Below are 22168 nucleotides of genomic sequence, written 5' to 3'. Positions count from 1 at the left end.
TTTCAAAAGGGCTCTGATTCCTAAACTTTGAAATTTTACGCAGCACGCACACACATTGATATGTGCATGAAAGCAAGAAGAAATCGCTCAGTAAAACCTCTAGTAACTCACGCTCTGCAATAGTTTTGCCTTAGACCAGTAACATTTTCTTCAGTCATTTTGACTCAGCAGTTGGCTAGCTGCATTCTGTGGTGTCAGATGCCACGTTAAGATGACAGTACAGTCGAAATGTTGCAGAATAAACGTCTTGGCATACAAGATGATCTTCTGTTGTATTTGAATTCCTCCAGTGGAACTGTTTTGGCATTATGAGAAAAAATCTGAGAAACAGCTAACCAAAATCAACATATATGATATGAATATATTAATTTGCCCAAAGGTGGTATGACTAACATGGATTTATGCATATATAGTACAATAGAATCTGGTCATAATAGTGATAGCCAAGGGGTCCTACTCGTATGTGTTAGTGCAATTGTTTTGGCATTATGGAAAATTTCTGATAAATAACCAAACTGTCTCCAAGTCCCTTTAACATCATTAGTATTTTAATATGGATTCATGAAGAAATGGTACAGAGAAATCTGTCCAAAATTACTCTGCTGATAGCCAAGGGTTCCAACGCATATGTGGTAGTGGAACTGTCCAGACATTATGGGAAAATTCAGAAAAATATGTAACCATACTGTGAATTAAATTGGCATGTAAACATCATTACAAATACAAGGACTTCAATACAGATTTATTAAAAACTGGTGCATTATAATCTTTTCAAACTTGGTCTGGTGATAGCCAAGGGCCACAACTCAGTACCCCCTGCCCTGCACACTGGCAACATTTCATTATCGACTACAACTGGCAGTCAAGCTCTATAATAAACTTCTGATAAAAAATTATATGCATGGAGACTAGTTCAGATTCAGATGGGGACCAGGAACGTTAGGAAGGAAATGCCGAAGAAAGCGTAAAAAATTGCTCGAGAAGTAAATGGGGAAGCTGGGGACTACGCGGGAACATGCGTATATACGCATAGATAGTTCAATCAAGTAAACTCTATGTTGTACTTTGAAATGTTGTAAAAGTGTATGTCTTCATCAAAGCTAGTCAAAAATACGCATGTCTCTTTTTCTCTTTGTTTAGGGAGAATTGGATTGCGGTGAGCAGCGAAATACCGTAAAATCGTGCATATAGTCGCATTTGAATTTAAAACTCGGATAGGTTGACTGCGGTGTTGAAAGCTGCATGAATGTGTGGATAATTATTTTTCCAAATAACCTAACTATGATAGCTAACGTCAGTAGTAATAGCAATTGATTTAGCATTCGCAAACTGACCAATTTTCACCAAAAATATTTGTTTCCACTGGGCTACAGATGTAGGTAAAAAATAGCAATTGTAAAAACGTAAAATATTTAAGAATTTCACTGTCCAGGAATTTGAAATTAGGTATCAAAACAAGGGCGCACACTCATAAGTAAAAGTGAAACTCAACGTAAGAAACTCGAGTTTCACTGCGATAACCCAGTATCACGCCCAGTATTACAGCATCCCACCAATATGCATTACACTTTAGGGCTTTATACTGGTCTCTGTACAGATCTCTTGGTCTCGAAATCTTTGCCCTTTAGAACTCAAGCAAAGCACAAGACAGGTAAATATTCACAAAAATAATGTGTTTATAATGTGATATTATTCTTATTATTGTTTTTATTTATTATTAGTATTTTTATTATTAACCCCGAAATCCTGCTCTATGGAGTATGCTTACTCATTTTGTTTGTCCCTTTTTGTAGGAAAGGTATGTTTTGCTATGATTTGTTGTTGATGGCTTTTTTTGATGTTTTGAAATGACTCGTAGATCTGATCCTGCTTCGATTCCTGTAGGTGGTCAACGGTTTTACATTATATGCATTAATGCTTCAGTGCTTGCTGCCTTGATAGAAATATTTTCTTTTAAAAGGGGGTAGAGCTGTAGGCAATCAAAATATGCTAAAATCTATCTATCTATCTATCTATCTATCTATCTATCTATCTATCTATCTATCTATCTATCTATCTATCTATCTATCTATCTATATATATATATATATATATATATATATATATATATAGTTTGCAGAGTTGATGAAGCACCTGTGAGAATTTACAAAATGTCAGTTTAAAATGTGAGAAAGTCCTGTAAAAATGAAAGTGAAAGTGAAAACCCCTATAAATTTACATCAGTTGAGGTATTCCCCCACAATCCAGTCAATTGCTGCAAGAGCAAATATAAGAAAATGAATGTGGAAGTACTAATACTCCTATAAATTGGGATCATTTGTTGTTCCTCTTTTCAGAACTGAAGCAGAAGAAACAGGCAAAACAGGAACAGAGGATACAGAAGCAGACAAGGGAGCCGTATTGGGGGCTGGCGCAGCAGCCTCAGGGAACAGAGTAGTTTCAAAAGTGACTCCCGGCATAGGAAGATAAGTTCAGGAAGTTTAATGCCCGAAATGTAAATGTAAGTAAGTACTTACATTTCGGGCATTTTAAAAATGGTCCTATCCAGAGCGACTTACAAAAGTGCTTTGTCAGTTACTCACAGATCATTTGCTGTACTTCTATTCAGAAACATACAGAAATATACAGAAGAGACAGGTAAGACCAATTCATTGGTTTATGTTAATGTCTGGTTAGATTAATGGGCATTTCTTCTTTATCAGTATGTGTTTCACTTTGCATGTGGTTTGCCTTTTTCTCTCTCCACATGCTGATTGTACAATTTGAATAATTATGTTTTAGTTTTAAATTAGATTGTAATGTAAATCTATGAAAAGATATAACCTTTCTTTTATAAGTTTCATATTTCCAGTAGTGTCTTAACTACATCTACATTTGAATGGTTATAATGTGTTATAGAAGTGAATTAATAATTTATTATGCCTACCACATTTTTAAAATGTTTTTTTTTTCTCATATTTTGCACTGCATTTGTAAATATATTAAGTATGACTTACAGCATGGTTGCACTATGTGAGGGCTTAGTTAAGACATGGGTATAGCAACAAATTCAATAAAATGCAATAGCAATGTTTTAAACAAGGAAATACTAAACAAATTTAAATAACAAAATGAGAAAGCAGCACTGTCGTATACTCCGCAGGTTTACTCTCTTGCCAGTAGGTATTTTCCTCCATCCTCAAGATGAGCCAAGGTAAGGTAACAGAAGTCGAACTTGCCTTTTACTTTCGTTTATTTTGTACTAGAGCTGTGTTGCAAAGAGAAAAACTGCATGAATGATGTTTCTATGAATTGGGCTAATATTTAAGCATAACTGTTGTAACGGTGAGCGGTAACGAGGCGGACACCTGTGCGGAGAAGAGTGAGATTTATTAAGGGTATATCCAAAGTCGTAGAGTTAGTCCAGGGTCAAAGAACCAACACAGAGATTACGGGGATACACGATGAAGCAAAAACACAAGTACACGAAGGCAAACAGGGGAAGCAGGCTACAACAGAAACTAGTAAATAACACATGGAGGTAAGGAAAAACAAACAGTTAAGATAACACACGGGCAAACAAACGCAGGCTTCGAAAAACAGACGGGCTTTCTAACACAGCCAAACATATACACGCAACCATATAAATCCATTCAAACAAACACAATGAACAGCCCAAACACAGGGACTCATACAGGGTGAGCAATCAAACGAGGGGCGTAGAAAATGAAACTACGGCATGGAACTAAAATACACGAGACAGAGAAAAGATGGAAGCTGGGAGGGACATATCGTGACAATTGTAAATGAAAATTCAGCTCTGAATGGTTTTAAATGAACTTATATTTAATATTTAGATTCTGGATGTTTTATTTATTTTTCTACTTTTCCAAAGGACCAATGGAAGCTCTGTGTGTCCTTAAGCAATGTGTTATCATCATATACATCAGCAGAAGGGTTCCTCTGCTTGATTGTGCTGGTATAAGTGACACAGCACCCCCAAGAGTTATGAATATGTGCAATTTTGAAAATAGCAGTTCTTATTAGTTACTTATTAGTTACACACGGGGAAATTCTTAATAATATTCTAAAAAGTAGTTTAAGATAATTTTACAGGCTCTGACAACCTACTGACAAAATTCAGCATATAAGTGGGTTGTCATTAACCACACACAGGTATTACCAGTTTTAATGAGATGCTGGTGTACCTGGGTAATCTGTTCACGCCACAGACAACACTCAGCTATGTCCCCGCTACCACAGTAGAAAGGCTCTAAAATGATGGCATTTTAATGGGAGTTCTTGATGTGATTGATAAGTATGACAGACCAGAAAACACAGGCAGTGATAATCACTATGCTGGTGCATGCAAATATAAATATGGCTCAACTACAAACCAGGACAACGTGTCCCAAAAGCTGGAGCCATAGCTGAGGTTAGATTAGGACGAGTTGGAGCAAAGTGTAGCATCTTTCAAGATGGGATTGGAAGTGCAACAATTTCAGCTGGTCTACTCTCAGCTGGTCTGGAAGTGAATATTGGTGCACATCTTAACCTATTCTATACTTATTCTAACAAATATATGTTGGTTAGAGGATTCCATATTAGTTATTTTGAGAGGTAAGGTTTTCAAAAAAAAAACCAAAAACCAACATCTCTGTGCACATTACAAAATGTTTATATGACATGAAATGTTTTAATTCAATAGTGAAAATTTATAGAACCTAAAGTGACATTCTCTGAGGTTATACCATGCTGGAAAGCTTATGCGTGTTAAATCTTCCCTAGATTGTCCCCATTCTTTTCTAAGCTCCATGTTATAAAGAACATTCAAATATAGCAGACAAGACAACAAGGTGCTTATTTATATAAGTATATAAATCATGCTAATATTTCCAAGCGCTTCAACCTATGAGCAATACAAAAGCCAAAAAAATGGGCTTAAACTGACGCACATCAACAGGGCAGCAAAGCATACATATGCATGGAAAATATAACACAGAGGATAACAGCAAAACAGGATAATAAAGTGAAACAGAGGACTGATATTACGAAGATGCCGCCCTCTTGTGGTTGGTGCGGGGTACTGCTGGGAGCTAGTGTAATATTTTATTAAATCTGATTGAAATAAACCTGCCTATAACCAGTAAGCATACTAAGCATGTACTGTGCATAAATGTATACAGGATGACTATATTGATTTATGTTGTCTGCACTAAATTATGATTCTTAGATCAGCACAATGCAGAAGGAACTTTTTTCTTCTCCTCAGCTGTCCAGATTTGTTGCTCTTGAGTCCATTGGAAATGTGCTTTCTAGTTCTACACTAAGTATTGGAACCCATTTGAGACAAAATCCACGGTGTGTTCTGAGATGACATAATAACTGATGTTTTAGGTTTATTGGTTTCCTTGAACATAAGGAGATAAAGATTTCATTTAAAGGATGGCTCTGATCCTTGGTGGCACTGGTTCCGCTTGAGATCACCTGATGCAGTGTAAAGAGCTTCAGTGTGGGGATCTGCCCCAATGTTCTGTGCTGTGTGAACAATTCCATCCAGTGCTTTGTAGTCATAACAGCATACCACACCAGTTACCACACCGGCCTTTTAGAGTTATTCTTGAGTTATTCTTGAGTTTAAATACACCCTCTGCTGACAAGGCTTGATTTGCTATCCCTCTAGTGAGTAGGGAAGGAACTGCAGCTGCAGCTGATTTTTAAATGCAGGGCACAACAGAGCTGAGCGAGTGCAGTTAGCAGAGTAGCCTTTGTTAATGGAGTATACTAATCTGCCAGGCTGACAGCAACATCTGTGCACTTTGTAGGAATCTAACATCAAAGCTTAAGGAAGAGATTTGCGTTCTTTGCTTGTGCCATTTCAATATGTGATTAGTGGAGATAGTATTACTCAATACAAATTCTTATTCGGAGTGACTTGGGAGTGTTTCGACATTTTATTTTTGGTTTTTAGTAGGATGTAACTATGGTGAACTTCTGTGGGGAGTTAAAAGGCACCACAATATGTAACCTGTGTTTATAGGCCCTGGGTGTGCTATATCTGGAGGTGTGTGTGTATGTGCCAACCAGACTGTTTTCTAGCGCATGCAAGAGCTGTCTGGGGAAGAATCCGATGAGGTGAAACGAACCAAAATCTATTTTAAAAACTTTCCTTAGAAATGTACACATATATAACTCTGGGAGCATCAAAGCAAAGGGATGCAGGAACAAGCCATGGAAACAGACATTTTTTCAAACAGAAACTGATACACATGTGATGAATGACAGGATAAGTCACAAGTTGCAGCACAGTCCAACGCCAGGACAACAACCAACAAGCTCTAGAGCAAACACAAGGGTTTAAAAACATACACCAATAAGAGGAGTAATAAAGCGCAGGTGTAATGAGCTAAAAAGGGGGGTGTGGCAATGCAAAAACCAAACAGTATCACATAGAGAATTGTCACATAGAGAACTGTGAATATTGGTGCACATCTTAACCCTGAGGGCATTCTTGATGTGATCGATTACTATGACAGGCCAGGAGGTGCATATGCTGAAGGACTGTATGCCAACGCAGACACATATGCATATGCCTTTACTGACAAACCAGGACAACGCATCCCAAAAGCTGGAGCCGTAGCTGAAGCTGGAATATGACGAGCTGGAGCAGCGTGGAGCATCTTTGAAGCTGAAGCCAAAGGGCCAAACGCTTCTACAGCTGCTCAGGCTAATGTCCTGGAAGCGAGTGCCATGGCTTGGGCTGAGGGCTGAGGTTGCAAGTGCATCAGCTGGTCCACTTAGACTGATCGCTGGTCTGGGAGTGGACACAGGTGTAAGAGTTGGGCTTGTGGGAGCAGAAGTTAAGTTCTTGGGTACTGGTATTAAAGTTGGTGATACTGGTGTTGGGGTTTCAGTGCTTGGAAGTGAAGTAAGTGCAATAATGTAACTGAAAAACAAAATCTTATCAGAACTCTTTTTTTCTTGTGAAAAGGTTTGAAATCAATCAAGCAGTAAATTTAAAGTGGTATGCATACTTGTTTCATAGATATGTGCAAGGGTTTCACTGATTTCACCCTATACGGCCCCCATAGAAAGGACCTCAGTCTCCTCTGAAAGTATAGATGGCTCTGCCCTTTCTTGAACACTGCACAGGTATTAGAACTCCAGTCCAGGTGGTCGTCTAAGGGCACACGCAGGTGCTGTAAGTACAAACCACTTCCACATCAACTCCATCGATGGTAGCCAGTGACAGGGGAGGACTTAGTTTCCTAACGTTCACCACCATCTCACTCGTCTTACTGATGTTGAGCTGCAGTTGCTTCAGTTCACACCAGTTGATAAAGTCAGACACCAGCTTCCTGTATTCAGCCTCCAGCCCATTCCTGATATACCTCACAATGGCCGTGTCATCAGAGAATTTCTGCAGCTGGCAGAGTTGTATCTGAAGTCAGAGGTGTAAATGTTGTACAGGAATGGTGCTAATACAGTCCCCTGAGGAGCCCTCATGCTGCACATGGCTGTGTCTGAAACAGCCCTGCAGCCACACAAAGTGGGGTTGATAAGTCAGATAGGCCATTGTCCACAAGATGATGGATTCATCCACCTGCATCTGCCACAGTTTCTCCCCTCGTACACAGCACAAGGCACGGGGACAGGCTTGGCACGAGGGCTCGTGGAGTGGCTTCTTCCACTCCAGGAACAGGAGCTGACGGGTCTGGAGGTGTGGCTGCGGCGTCCAGTGGTGGCGGGTCCGGAGGCACAGCTACACGAACAGACCTGGTGACAGAACGGGCGGCATCTCACACCGGGAACGGGAACTGGATCAGGACGGGTGGCATCTCTCACGCCGGGTACGGGAACAGACTGGGTGGCTTGCGAGACTACCACAGGCATTGGTGGGGTGACCCTGCAGGAACACACAGATACAGAATCTTCTCGACAGTTCTCAAGGTGCATATGAACTACGGAGAGATCGCATTTGCACTTGAGCACCCACTTAGTGACGTTAGACAGGTTCTGTGCCTTCACTCTGCCTACTCACGTCTTGCGCTGCAGGCCGCTCCCCCCTGCAGCGTTGGTCAAGACGGGCAGACTCTTGACGCTTACCTGAGATCTCATCGTCATCAAAATAAACAGGTTCCTGCTTTTTCCGGGAACAACGAGATGCCCGTGTACCCGCAGCATCAGGGGATTTGCTATCTCTGGTTTGGTGGCGCAGAGACTTAACGAACTTGGACTACGTAGAAACAGCTGGAGTTTCGTCCCAGCGGAACAATCAGCTGCCAGAGTCTCGCTCTCTCGCTGCATCCTTGTTAGGCTGTTCATTCTGTAACGGTGAGCGGTGAGGAGGCAGACGCATGTGTGGAGAAGAGGAGATTTATTAGGAGCAAATCCAAAATCAGAGTCGTTGTAGCAGTCCAGGGTCATAGAGCCAGTACGGAGATTACGGGGATACATGATCAAACAAACAAAACACACAAAGGCAAACAGGGGAAGCAGGCTATAACAAAGGCTAAGAAACACTTGGGCTACGATAAACACAAAGGCATGGAGTACAAACTTAAATACATGCATACACAGGCCTTCAAAAACATACACATAAATGCACAGAATTAAAGAAACAATGAACAGCCCAGACACAGGGCACATGACAGGGTTTAAAAACATGAACTTAACAAGGTAGAAACAAGGGACAGGTGTAAGTAATCAAACGAGGGGCGGAGAAAACGAAACTGTGGCATGGAACTAAAATACGCAAGACAGGGAAAACATGGAATACGGAAGCTTGGAGGGACTAATTGTGACATAGGTTTCTGTATTAGTTCTTTTGAGAGGTAAGATTTTCAGTAACAACAAAAAAAATCTAAAAGGTCCCTTGGATACCCAAACAACTCATTTACATTTACTGCATTTAGCAGATGCTCTTATCCAGAGCGACTTACAAAGGTGCTTTGTCATTTAGAGTCCAATATACCAATGATCTAGAATACTGTAGAAATACAGAAATACAGGTTACTGCTGATGCCTAGAAGTACAAAATACATAAGGTCTATCTTAAACAATGATAAGTGTAATAAACAATAAGTATAAATTTAGTTAGTCAATACAAGAGCAGGGTCAGTTGTCATTTAAATATTCCACGAATAGATGGGTCTTCAGTCCATGCACATGTTACAATGACACTTTCATCCACGGAAACTTACAATTATGTCCGAATACAACTCGAGCAATTAAGGGTGAAGGGCCTTGCTCAGGTGCACAACAGAGCAATTTCACAGTAGTGGGGCTTGTACTTGCAAGCTTCTGATTACTATTTGTGTACATTGACCACTGAGCTACCACTGCCCAAAATCAGTTAATCAACATCAGTGCAATAAACAATACGCTACAATAAGTACTTGAGTTTCATTTAGTCAACATAGGAGCAGGATCAGTGGTCATTTCAATATTCCACAAATAGATGGGTTTTCAGTCCGCATTTGAAGACTGCAAGGAAGACCAACACAGAAAGACTGAAGAGGAGCTTCTTCCCGCAGGCCATTCGGGCCCTGAATCAGGGCAACTGATGAACTGTGGGGACCACTCTGTGCACTGCATATGATGTCAATAACAGCATGAAGGACTGCAATAACTGTAAATTGTAAATTGCAACTGGTAATTGTACATTTTGTATATACACATATATACATATACATATTATATTATACATATACTGTATGTATCCCTGTATCCCTGTATCCCTGTATCCCTTCAGCTTGGACAGAGCAGTCACAAAAGCATTTCATTGCGAGTTATACCACGTATGACTATGTATGTGACAAATAAAACTTTGAAACTTGAAACTGAAACTCTGCTGTCCGGACAGCAAGCGGAGGTTAGTTCCATCATCTAGGAGCCAGGACAGAGAATAGTCTCGATGCTTGTCTTCCATGAGACTTGAAGCTTAATATTTCAAGCTGACCTGTAAATGAGGTTCAAAGTACTAGAGGTATGAATGGAGCTTTGACCATTGACCAGCTAGAGATCTGAACTGATCTGAACACCACTTGCCCATACATACAGAAATTCCTCCTACATTCCCCCTACACAGAAGAATTCAGCCTACATTCCAGTGAGGCAGTCATATTTAAGTCATATGTAAAAATGAAAATGAAAATACTCTTTCCCATATAAATTTAGATAATTTGTTGTACCTTTATTCAGAACAGAAACATACAGAAGAAACAGGTAAGTCCCATGCAGCGTCTGTGGTTAATGTTAATGTCTGGTTAGATTAATGGGCATTTCTTCTTTGTTAGTTTGTGTTTGACTTTGCATGTGGTTTGCTTTTTTTCTCTCTCCACATATTGATTGTTCAATTTGAATAATTGTGTTTAATTTTTAGTTTTAAATTAGATTGTTATGTAAATCTATGAAAAGATATAACCTTTCTTTTATAAGTTTCATATTTTCACACTATTTCCAGTAGTATCTTAACTACATCTACATTTGAATGGTTATAATGTGTTATATAAGTGAATGAATAATTTCCAATAAATGAATGTCCAATAAACCCATTATCTAGAATACTGTAGAAATACAGGGATCACTGCTGATGCCTAGAAGTGCAAAATAGTTAAGGTCATTCATGTCAGATGAGGTGTTAATACTCAGTGTGGAGGAGGTATGGGCTGTGAATGACAGTGGCTGTAGTAGTCCTGAGGTGTTAAGAGCATTTTTAGAGAAGGGCATTCTAACAAATATATGTTGGTTACAGGATCCCATATTAGTTATTTTGAGAGGTAAGGTTTTCAAAAACAAACAAACAACATCTCTGTGCACATTACAAAATGTTTATATGACATGAAATGTTTTAATTCAATAGTGAAAATTTATAGAACCTAAAGTGACATTCTCTGAGGTTATACCATGCTGGAAAGCTTATGCGTGTTAAATCTTCCTTAGATTGTCCCCATTCTTTTCTAAGCTCCATGTTATAAAGAACATTCAAATATAGCAGACAAGACAACAAGGTGCTTATTTACATATATTATTAAATTTCCACTCTGGGATATGTGTCAAGTTGCTGTCATAACTTGGGGACTGACTGAAGCAAAACTGCTGCTGATTGTAAGGGTTGGTAATGAGGTGGTTTGCATGAACCATTAATGAATATTTGTGAGCAGTAACAGGGTGGAATATGAGGCTCATTCACTTGTACAAATGCTTAAGAATATTGTCATTTATAAAGAGAAAATTGAATGTTGAAAATTGAATCAAATCATTTGGGGGCCCTACACCATTTCCTGTTATTTATGCACATGCACTTTCACTCTGGAATTTGATGTTTTTTAGATGTGAAGAATCTAAAACCTAAAGCAAGCAGGAAATTCTCCACAAGGTGTAGTGTCACAGGGGTACTTTGCATCAATGACATTGTGCATCCTTTTGTTAATGAGATCCCTGGTAAGGCTGTCTGAACATCTAAGCGATCTGAACTGATAGAAAACAGTTCATCAGCAATTCACAACTTGCCCTTATGCTCATGTGTCCTACCCACATTTATGGACCCATTCACAAGCTTTTGATTTAATAAGACTAAATATCAAACTGAAACAAATTAAATGTCATGTCTTGAAGTCTTGATTGAAATATGTTTAAAGAAACTGGTAGCAGTTATTTTACCACCTTGGAGGTGTGTGCAGCATGCAATTGGATACATCAGGAAGTATATAAATCATGCTAATATTTCCAAGTGCTTCAACCTATGAGCAATACAAAAGCCAGAAATAAATGTGCTTAAACTGACGCACATCAACAGGGCAGCAAAGCACAGATATGCATGGAAAATATAACACAGAGGATAACAGCAAAACAGGATAATAAAGTGAAACAGAGGACTAATATTACGAAGATATCCCTCTAGTGGTTGGTGGGGGGTACTGCTGGGAGCTAGTGTAATATTTTATTAAATCTGATTGAAATAAACCTGCCTATAACCAGTAAGCATACTAAGCATGTACTGTGCATAAATGTCTACAGGATGACTATATTGATTTATGTTGTCTGCACCAAATTATGATTCTTACATCAGCACAATGCAGAAGGAACTTTTTTCTTCTCCTCAGCTGTCCAGATTTGCTGCTCTTGAGTCCATTGGAAATGTGCTTTCTAGTTCTACACTAAGTATTGGAACCCATTTGAGACAAAATCCACGGTGTGTTCTGAGATGACATAATAACTGATGTTTTAGGTTTATTGGTTTCCTTGAACATAAGGAGATAAAGATTTCATTTACAGGATGGCTCTGATCCTAGGTGGCACTGGTTCCGCTTGAGATCACCTGATGCAGTGTAAAGAGCGGTGTGGGGATCTGCCCCAATGTTCTGTGCTGTGTGAACAACTCCATCCAGTGCTTTGTAGTCATAACAGCATACCACACCAGTTACCACACCAGCCTTTTAGAGTTATTCTTGAGTTATTCTTGAGTTTAAATACACCCTCTGCTGACAAGGCTTGATTTGCTTTCCCTCTAGTGAGTAGGGAAGGAACTGCAGCTGCAGCTGATTTTTAAATGCAGGGCACAACAGAGTTGAGCGAGTGCAGTTAGCAGAGCAGCCTTTGTTAATGGAGTATACTAATCTGCCAGGCTGACAGCAACATCTGTGCACTTCATAGGAATCTAACATAAAAGCTTGAGGAAGAGATTTACATTCTTTGCTTGTGCCATTTCAGTAAGTGATTAGTGGAGATAGTATTACTCAATGCAAATTCTTCTTTGGAGTGACTTGTGAGTGTTTCGACATTTTATTTTTGGTTTTTAGTAGGATGTAACTATGGTGAACTTCTGTGGGGGAGGTAAAATGCACCACAATATGTAACCTGTGTTTATAGGCCCTGGGTGTGCTATATCTGGAGGTGTGTGTGTGTGCGCCAACCAGACTGTTTTCTAACGCATGCCAGAGCTGTCTGGGGAAGAATCCGATGAGGTGAAACGAACCAAAATCTATTTTAAAAACTTTCCTTACAAATTCACACATATATAACTCTGGGAGCATCAAAGCAAAGGGATGCAGGAACAAGCCATGGAAACAGACATTTTTTCAAACAGAAACTGATACACATGTGATGAATGACAGGACAAGTCACAAGTCGCAGCACAGTCCAACGCCAGGACAACAACCAACAAGCTCTAGAGCAAACACAAGGGTTTAAAAACATACACCAATAAGAGGAGTAATAAAGCGCAGGTGTAATGAGCTAAAAAGGGGGGTGTGGCAATGCAAAAACCAAACAGTATCACATAGAGAACTGTCACAGACAACAACAAAAACAAAGTTTGGAAAATGTCAACTTATTGCAATATATTTCCTCTTACCTTGAGTTTAACTGACTAAGATATATGAAAAGGCCAATTTAGTTTTAATTGGTAATATATCCACAATGTTCAGCAAGATAGTTAATCTAATCTGTATATAATTTATGCTTAATCCTCAAATCCAGCAACACTAAATTCCACAATGAGCTATGGACATGAAGTGCTAAGTATGAAAGGCATGCATTTATGGATTTATAAACTCTTCTAGCAAGGAAAAAATCATAATGCACCACATGCTAGTGCACATTGTTTTGGGTTTGATGCCTATCTGAGAATAGTGTCCAGGAAACAGAACTGACACTGAACTGGAATTGCATGAAAAAATGTTCAACTTCACAAAATAGGGTGACTTTACTACTGGTTAACATCATTAATCACTTTTTTTAAATCTATGAAAAAATAAGCGGTTATACATAGTTTGTGTTTTCATTCTTTCTTTCATTTTTTTTAAATTTCTTGCTTTCTTTCTTAATTGCATTCTTGCAAAAACATGTAAAAATACACAATATCTCGAATAATAGTTGCTTCTGCAGGTGCATCTCAGAGTCTCAGAGGATTCTGTATAATAGCTAAGTGCTCCTGAGGAGCATCTTTTTAAGAGATCAGTCATTGTAATGATGAGAAATTATCAATACATGGTTATTGTCCTGGTGTTGGACTGTGCTGCTATTTGTGACTTGTCCTGTCATTCGTCACATGTGTATCAGTTTCTGTTTAAAAAAATGTCTGTTCCCATGGCTTGTTCCTGCAGCCCTTTGCTTTGATGCTGCCAGAGTTATATATGTGTGCATTTCTAAGGATAAAATTGGAAAGTTTTTTAAATAGATTTTGGTTCGTTTCACCTCATCGGATTCTTCCTCAGACAGCTCTGGCATGCGTTAGAAAACAGTCTGGTTGGCGCACACACACACACCTCCAGATATAGCACACCCAGGGCCTATAAACACAGGTTACATATTGTGGTGCATTTTACCTCCCCCACAGAAGTTCACCATAGTTACATCCTACTAAAAACCAAAAATAAAATGTCGAAACACTCACAAGTCACTCCAAAGAAGAATTTGCATTGAGTAATACTATCTCCACTAATCACTTACTGAAATGGCACAAGCAAAGAATGTAAATCTCTTCCTCAAGCTTTTATGTTAGATTCCTATGAAGTGCACAGATGTTGCTGTCAGCCTGGCAGATTAGTATACTCCATTAACAAAGGCTACTCTGCTAACTGCACTCGCTCAGCTCTGTTGTGCTCTGCATTTAAAAATCAGCTGCAGCTGCAGTTCCTTCCCTACTCACTAGAGGGAAAGTAAATCAAGCCTTGTCAGCAGAGGGTGTATTTAAACTCAAGAATAACTCAAGAATAACTCTAAAAGGCCGATGTGGTAACTGGTGTGGTACGCGGTTATGACTACAAAGCGCTGGATGGAGTTGTTCACACAGCACAGAACATTGGGGCAGATCCCCACACTGAAGCTCTTTACACTGCATCAGGTGATCTCAAGCGGAACCAGTGCCACCAAGGATCAGAGCCATCCTGTAAATGAAATCTTTATCTCCTTATGTTCAAGGAAACCAATAAACCTAAAACATCAGTTATTATGTCATCTCAGAACACACCATGGATTTTGTCTCAAATGGGTTCCAATACTTAGTGTAGAACTAGAAAGCACATTTCCAATGGACTCAAGAGCAGCAAATCTAGATAGCTGAGGAGAAGAAAAAAGTTCCTTCTGCATTGTGCTGATGTAAGAATCATAATTTGGTGCAGAAACATAAATCAATATAGTCATCCTGTAGACATTTATGCACAGTACATGCTTAGTATGCTTACTGGTTATAGGCAGGTTTATTTCAATCAGATTTAATAAAATATTACACTAGCTCCCAGCAGTACCCTGCACCAACCACAAGAGGGCGGCATCTTCGTAATATTAGTCCTCTGTTTCACTTTATTATCCTGTTTTGCTGTTATCCTCTGTGTTATATTTTCCATGCATATCTGTGCTTTGCTGCCCTGTTGATGTGCGTCAGTTTAAGCCCATGTTTTTTGGCTTTTGTATTGCTCATAGGTTGAAGCACTTGGAAATATTAGCATGATTTATATACTTGCTGATGTATCCAATAGCATGCTGCACAACCTCCAAGGTGGTAAAATAACTGGTACCAGTTTCTTTAAACATATTTCAATCAAGACTTCAAGACATGGCATTTAATTAGTTTCAGTTTGATATTTAGTCTTATTAAATCAAAAGTTTGTGAATGGGTACATAAATGTGGGTGGGACACATGAGCATAAGGGCAAGTTGTGAATTGCTGATGAACTGTTTTCTATCAGTTCAGATCGCTTAGATGTTCAGACAGCCTTACCAGGGATCTCATTAACAAAAGGATGCACAATGTCATTGATGCAAAGTACCCCTGTGACACTACACCTTGTGGAGAATTTCCTGCTTGCTTTAGGTTTTAGATTCTTCACATCTAAAAAACATCAAATTCCAGAGTGAAAGTGCATGTGCATAAATAATAGGAAATGGTGTAGGGCCCCCAAATGATTTGATTCAATTTTCAACATTCAATTTTCTCTTTATAAATGACAATATTCTTAACCATTTGTACAAGTGAATGAGCCTCATATTCCACCCTGTTACTGCTCACAAAAATTCATTAATGGTTCATGCAAACCACCTCATTATCAACCCTTACAATCAGCAGCAGTTTTGCTTCAGTCAGTCCCCAAGTTATGACAGCAACTTGACACATATCCCAGAGTGGAAATTTAATAATATATGTAAATAAGCACCTTGTTGTCTTGTCTGCTATATTTGAATGTTCTTTATAACATGGAGCTTAGAAAAGAATGGGGACAATCTAGGGAAGATTTAACATGCATAAGCTTTCCAGCATGGTATAACCTCAGAGAATGTCACTTTAGGTTCTATACATTTTCACTATTGAATTAAAACATTTCATGTCATATAAACATTTTGTAATGTGCACAGAGATGTTGGTTTTTTTTTTTGGAAAACCTTACCTCTCAAAATAACTAATATGGGATCCTGTAACCAACATATATTTGTTAGAATGCCCTTCTCTAAAAATGCTCTTAACACCTCAGGACTACTACAGCCACTGTCATTCACAGCCCATACCTCCTCCACACTGAGTATTAACACCTCATCTGACATGAATGACCTTAACTATTTTGTACTTCTAGGCATCAGCAGTGATCCCTGTATTTCTACAGTATTCTAGTTAATGTATGTGGAGAGAGAAAAAAGCAAACCACATGCAAGGTCAAACACCTACTGACAATGAAGAAATGCCCATTAATTCATTAAACTTGCACACACGCACGCCACTTGCACATATCTATGAAACGCTTCTGCATACCTATGAAACACTTGCGCATAAATATGAAACATTTTCACATAAATAATCTGTTACTTACATTTGCGTATGATAACTTACACTTGCGTATATGTACACATGCACATTCATTTACTGGTGTGTAAACAGAGAGTTTAACTTCACTTGTGTGTGTGTATGTATGCCGCGTGTGTGTAAAGCAATTTTCAGTGCACCCAGAAGTCATTTCATTGTAACAGGAAGGCAGATATTTAACATTATTTTAATATTTTTACAATTAAATGACTTCAAGCCGTAGGGAGCAGCTGCCTAATGTGGTTCTGGACAAAAGCAAAAGACAAACTTAATACGGCACTCATTTTTTCATGTAAATGTTTTGTTCTTTTATTTCATTTTTTTAATCATTTTATTACAAGGCAAAGGAAGACCATTTTAAAGCAGTTGTTAAATGTTAAATATAATGAGAATTATTCATAGAGAAATCCATCCCTTTCAAATCTTATTCATTGCTTTCATCCACTTCAAATTCACTGCTTGATTGATTTCAAACCTTTTCACAAGAAAAACAGAGTTCTGATAAGATTTTGTTCTTTAGTTACATTACTGCACAACTTACTTCATTACCAAGCACTGAAACCCCAACACCAGTTTCACCAACTTTAATACCAGTACCCAGGAACTTAACTTCTACTCCATCAGCACCAGCTCTTACACCTGTGTCCACTCCCAGACCAGCGGTCACTTTAAGTGGACCAGCTGAAGCTGATGCACTTCCAACCTCAGCCCGAGCCATGGCATTCACTCCCAGGACATTAGCCTGAGCAGCTGCAGAAGCATTTGGCCCTTTGGCTTCAGCTTCAAAGATGCTCCACTCTGCTCCAGCTCGTCCTACTCCAGCTTCAGCTATGGCTCCAGCTTTTGGGATGCGTTGTCCTGGTTTGTCAGTAAAGGCATATGCACATGTGTCTGCATTGGCATACGGTCCTTCAGCATATGCACCTCCTGGCCTGTCATAGTAATCGATCACATCCTCAGGATTGCCCTCGGGGTTAACATTCGCAGCAAGACATTTCACATCACGATCTGCATTTAAAGAGAAGACAAAAAGGTAAATAATTTGGGAATATAGTTTTCTGTAAGATCATTTTAGAGACTTTCTACTGTGGTAGCAGGTGTGTGGCTGAATGTTTGTAATGACGAGATAGATAAAGCAGGTTGCAAAAGCAAAGGTTTTAAAGCCTCTTTAATGTTGCTTCCAAACTTGTGTCTAGGGCACAGTGTACCCAAAAATCCTTAGCTCTTCAGTATTTAAGCAACATCAGAAACCAGGCAAGACCAACACTGGACCATGCAGACAGCAAAACAATTACTTCACGGTTGACAAGGAATGGAGGTGTATATATATACACAAGATTAAATGAGGGTAATTACAATCAGCTGGAAACAATGCTCAAGGGGGAGTAAACCAGGGTGGGGCTAAGGAAAAAAAATAGCACATGGCAAGACAGAAAGGCAACCGGAACCAACAACAAAAAAATCAAAGGTGGGGCCGAGCAAGAAAAAAGGCATGGCAGGACTGACACAAGATAAAGCAAACAGAAGGGGAGGGACAGGGTAGAGTTGTAACAGAGTTGTCACCTGACCCATTGGAAGTGATACATTCACTCTCACAGGCATCAGGTAGGATGTACTGGTACTTTGTGTGTATCTTTGATCTGTCTGTGAGCACTCCCTTGAGCAATGCACATTTTCTTTTGTATTTTGTGCATAAACTGTTATATGTGATTGTGATGTACTGGCTAAGTAAAATAAGTAAAAATTAAAGTAAGCAAAATGAAACTTAGACTATTAGACTATTATTAAACTATTGTTGTAACGATGCGCACACTATTATTAAACTATTATTTAGAATATTATTAAGAATTTCACTGTGTGTAACTAATATGGGAGTAGAACTGGTATTTTCAAAATTGCACAGATTAATAACTCTTGGGGGTGCTTCTGCTTCTGCTGATCTATATGATGATAACACATTGCTTAAGGACACACAGAGTTTCTATTGGTCCTGTGGAAAAGTAGAAAAATAAATAAATAAAACATCCAGAATCTAAATATTAAATATAAGTTAATTTAACACCATACAGAGCTGAATTTTCATTTACAATTATCATGATTTGTCCCTCCCAGCTTGCATTTTTTCCCTGTCTCGTCTATTTTAGTTCCATGCCGTAGTTTCATTTTCTGTGGTTAATTAATGCCTACTTTTATGCTGAATTTTGTCAGAGCCTGAAAGAGAGTCCACACACAGAGCTTGTTGTGTACGAATAAGCAGTGATCATTGAATAAGCAATCCGAAAAGCTGCTTGGAATAGTTTCCTCTCTCAGATCCTTCATCCGTCGCCTGACACAGTGGAAGTGATACATCCAACTTCACAGGCATCTGTCAGGACGTACTAACCACTCCCTTGAGCAATGCATATATTTTTGTTTTTTGTGCATAAACTGTTATCTGTGGTTCTGATGTACTAGCTGATGTACTGGAATCTGTTTCCTTATATTATTAAAAATTTCTCTGTGTAGAACAATTTTTTTCAAAATTGTGCAGACTAACTCTAGGGGGTGCTGTGTCACTTCTTATTACAGCACTATCAGAAGAACCCTGCTTCTGTGCTACAGGATGGTAACACAGTGCTTAAGGACACATATTGGTCCTTTGGAAAACTAGAATAAATCAATAATAATCAAGAAACTAAATATTACAGTGCTGACAGTCCTGAATTTTCAATTGAAATTAAAAAATATTAGCCCAGTAGAATAATCATTCATGTATTTTTGTCTTTGCAACAAAGCTCTAGCACAGGATATAAAAAAGCAAAAAGCATGTTTAACTTCTGTTACATTACCTTGGCTCATCTTGGGGATGTGGGAAAATAGCAACTGGAAAGAAGGTAAACCCATGGAGTATACGTTAGTGTCATTTTTATTTAACTTAGTTTAGCTTTTCCTTGTTTAAAACTTTGTCATTACTTAATATTGAATTTGTTGCTATGCCCATGTCTTAATGAACTCCTTCCATGTTGTAAATCATACTTAATATATTTACAAAGGCAATGCAAAATTTTATGAGAAGAAACTAAGATCTTTGGTAACATTTACTATAAATATAGTATGCATAATAAATTATATATTCATGTATATAATACATTATAACCATTCAAATGTAATTGTAGCTACATGTTGAATATTAAACTAAATGGAATATGAAACAGGTTATATCTTTTCATAGACTTAAATTAAAATGTTATTTAAAACTAAAAATTAATTAACAGAATTATTCAAATTGTAAAATCACTATGTGGAGAGAGAAAAAAAGCAAACTACCACATGCAATGTCTGGCACATACTGACATCTAATAAATACCCATTAATTAGGAGTGATGTTAGAAATCTAACCAGACATAAATATAAACCATTAACACGGCATGGATCTTACCTGTCTCTTTTGTTTGCTTCAGTTCTGAAAAGAGGAACAACAAATGATCCCAATTTATAGGAGTATTAGTACTTCCACATTCATTTTCTTATATTTGCTCTTGCAGCAATTGACTGGATTGTGGGGGAATACCTCAACTGATGTAAATTTATAAGGGTTTTCACTTTCACTTTCATTTTTACAGGACTTTCTCACATTTTAAACTGACATTTTGTAAATTCTCACAGGTGCTTCATCAACTCTGCAAACAAAATATATATAGATAGATAGATAGATAGATAGATAGATAGATAGATAGATAGATAGATAGATAGATAGATAGATAGATAGATAGATAGATAGATAGATAGATAGATAGATAGATAGATAGATAGATAGATAGATAGATTTTAGCATATTTTGATTGCCTACAGCTCTACCCCCTTTAAAAAGAAAATATTTCTATCAAGGCACCAAACACTGAAGCATTCATGCATATAATGTAAAACCGTTGACCACCTACAGGAATCGAAGCAGGATCAGATCTGCGAGTCATTTCAAAACACCAAAAAAAGCCATCAACAACAAATCATAGCAAAACATACCTTTCCTACAAAAAGGGACAAACAAAATGAGTAAGCATACTCCATAGAGCAGGATTTCGGGGTTAATAATAAAAATACTAATAATAAATAAAAACAATAATAAGAATAATATCACATTATAAACACATTATTTTTGTGAATATTTACCTGTCTTGTGCTTTGCTTGAGTTCTAAAGGGCAAAGATTTCGAGACCAAGAGATCTGTACAGAGACCAGTATAAAACCCTAAAGTGTAATGCATATTGGTGGGATGCTGTAATACTGGGCGTGATACTGGGTTATCGCAGTGAAACTCGAGTTTCTTACGTTGAGTTTCACTTTTACTTATGAGTGTGCGCCCTTGTTTTGATACCTAATTTCAAATTCCTGGACAGTGAAATTCTTAAATATTTTACGTTTTTACAATTGCTATTTTTTACCTACATCTGTAGCCCAGTGGAAACAAATATTTTTGGTGAAAATTGGTCAGTTTGCGAATGCTAAATCAATTGCTATTACTACTGACGTTAGCTATCATAGTTAGGTTATTTGGAAAAATAATTATCCACACATTCATGCAGCTTTCAACACCGCAGTCAACCTATCCGAGTTTTAAATTCAAATGCGACTATATGCGCGATTTTACGGTATTTCGCTGCTCACCGCAATCCAATTCTCCCTAAGCAAAGAGAAAAAGAGACATGCGTATTTTTGACTAGCTTTGATGAAGACATACACTTTTACAACATTTCAAAGTACAACATAGAGTTTACTTGATTGAACTATCTATGCGTATATACGCATGTTCCCGCGTAGTCCCCAGCTTCCCCATTTACTTCTCGAGCAATTTTTTACGCTTTCTTCGGCATTTCCTTCCTAACGTTCCTGGTCCCCACCTGAATCTGAACTAGTCTCCATGCATATAATTTTTTATCAGAAGTTTATTATAGAGCTTGACTGCCAGTTGTAGTCGATAATGAAATGTTGCCAGTGTGCAGGGCAGGGGGTACTGAGTTGTGGCCCTTGGCTATCACCAGACCAAGTTTGAAAAGATTATAATGCACCAGTTTTTAATAAATCTGTATTGAAGTCCTTGTATTTGTAATGATGTTTACATGCCAATTTAATTCACAGTATGGTTACATATTTTTCTGAATTTTCCCATAATGTCTGGACAGTTCCACTACCACATATGCGTTGGAACCCTTGGCTATCAGCAGAGTAATTTTGGACAGATTTCTCTGTACCATTTCTTCATGAATCTATATTAAAATACTAATGATGTTAAAGGGACTTGGAGACAGTTTGGTTATTTATCAGAAATTTTCCATAATGCCAAAACAATTGCACTACCACATACGAGTAGGACCCCTTGGCTATCACTATTATGACCAGATTCTATTGTACTAT

General features: G+C 38.2%; 2 long non-coding RNA genes across 2 annotated transcripts; one reads left to right on the top strand and one right to left on the bottom strand.

Moving 5' to 3' along the window:
* The first annotated feature begins 1220 nt into the window (after positions 1–1220).
* On the top strand, positions 1221–9812 carry LOC118242388 (uncharacterized). Its single transcript, XR_004776810.2, has 4 exons — positions 1221–1651; positions 2337–2637; positions 3143–3193; positions 6516–9812. It is a non-coding gene; the product is annotated as an uncharacterized LOC118242388 (long non-coding RNA).
* A 7254-nt stretch (positions 9813–17066) lies between these two features.
* LOC145651263 (uncharacterized) lies at positions 17067–21631 on the bottom strand. The gene is made up of 4 exons (XR_014117104.1): positions 20927–21631; positions 20196–20219; positions 19606–19639; positions 17067–17785 (listed from the first exon to the last, which is right to left on the bottom strand). It is a non-coding gene; the product is annotated as an uncharacterized LOC145651263 (long non-coding RNA).
* Between the last annotated feature and the right edge of the window lie 537 nt (positions 21632–22168).

This window comes from Electrophorus electricus, chromosome 15, assembly GCF_041902795.1.
Source record: "Electrophorus electricus isolate QZ-2024a chromosome 15, ASM4190279v1, whole genome shotgun sequence".
Lineage (NCBI taxonomy): Eukaryota > Metazoa > Chordata > Actinopteri > Gymnotiformes > Gymnotidae > Electrophorus > Electrophorus electricus.
The sequence above is the reverse complement of the archived record's forward strand: the minus strand, read 5'-3'. Positions and strand labels throughout refer to the sequence as shown.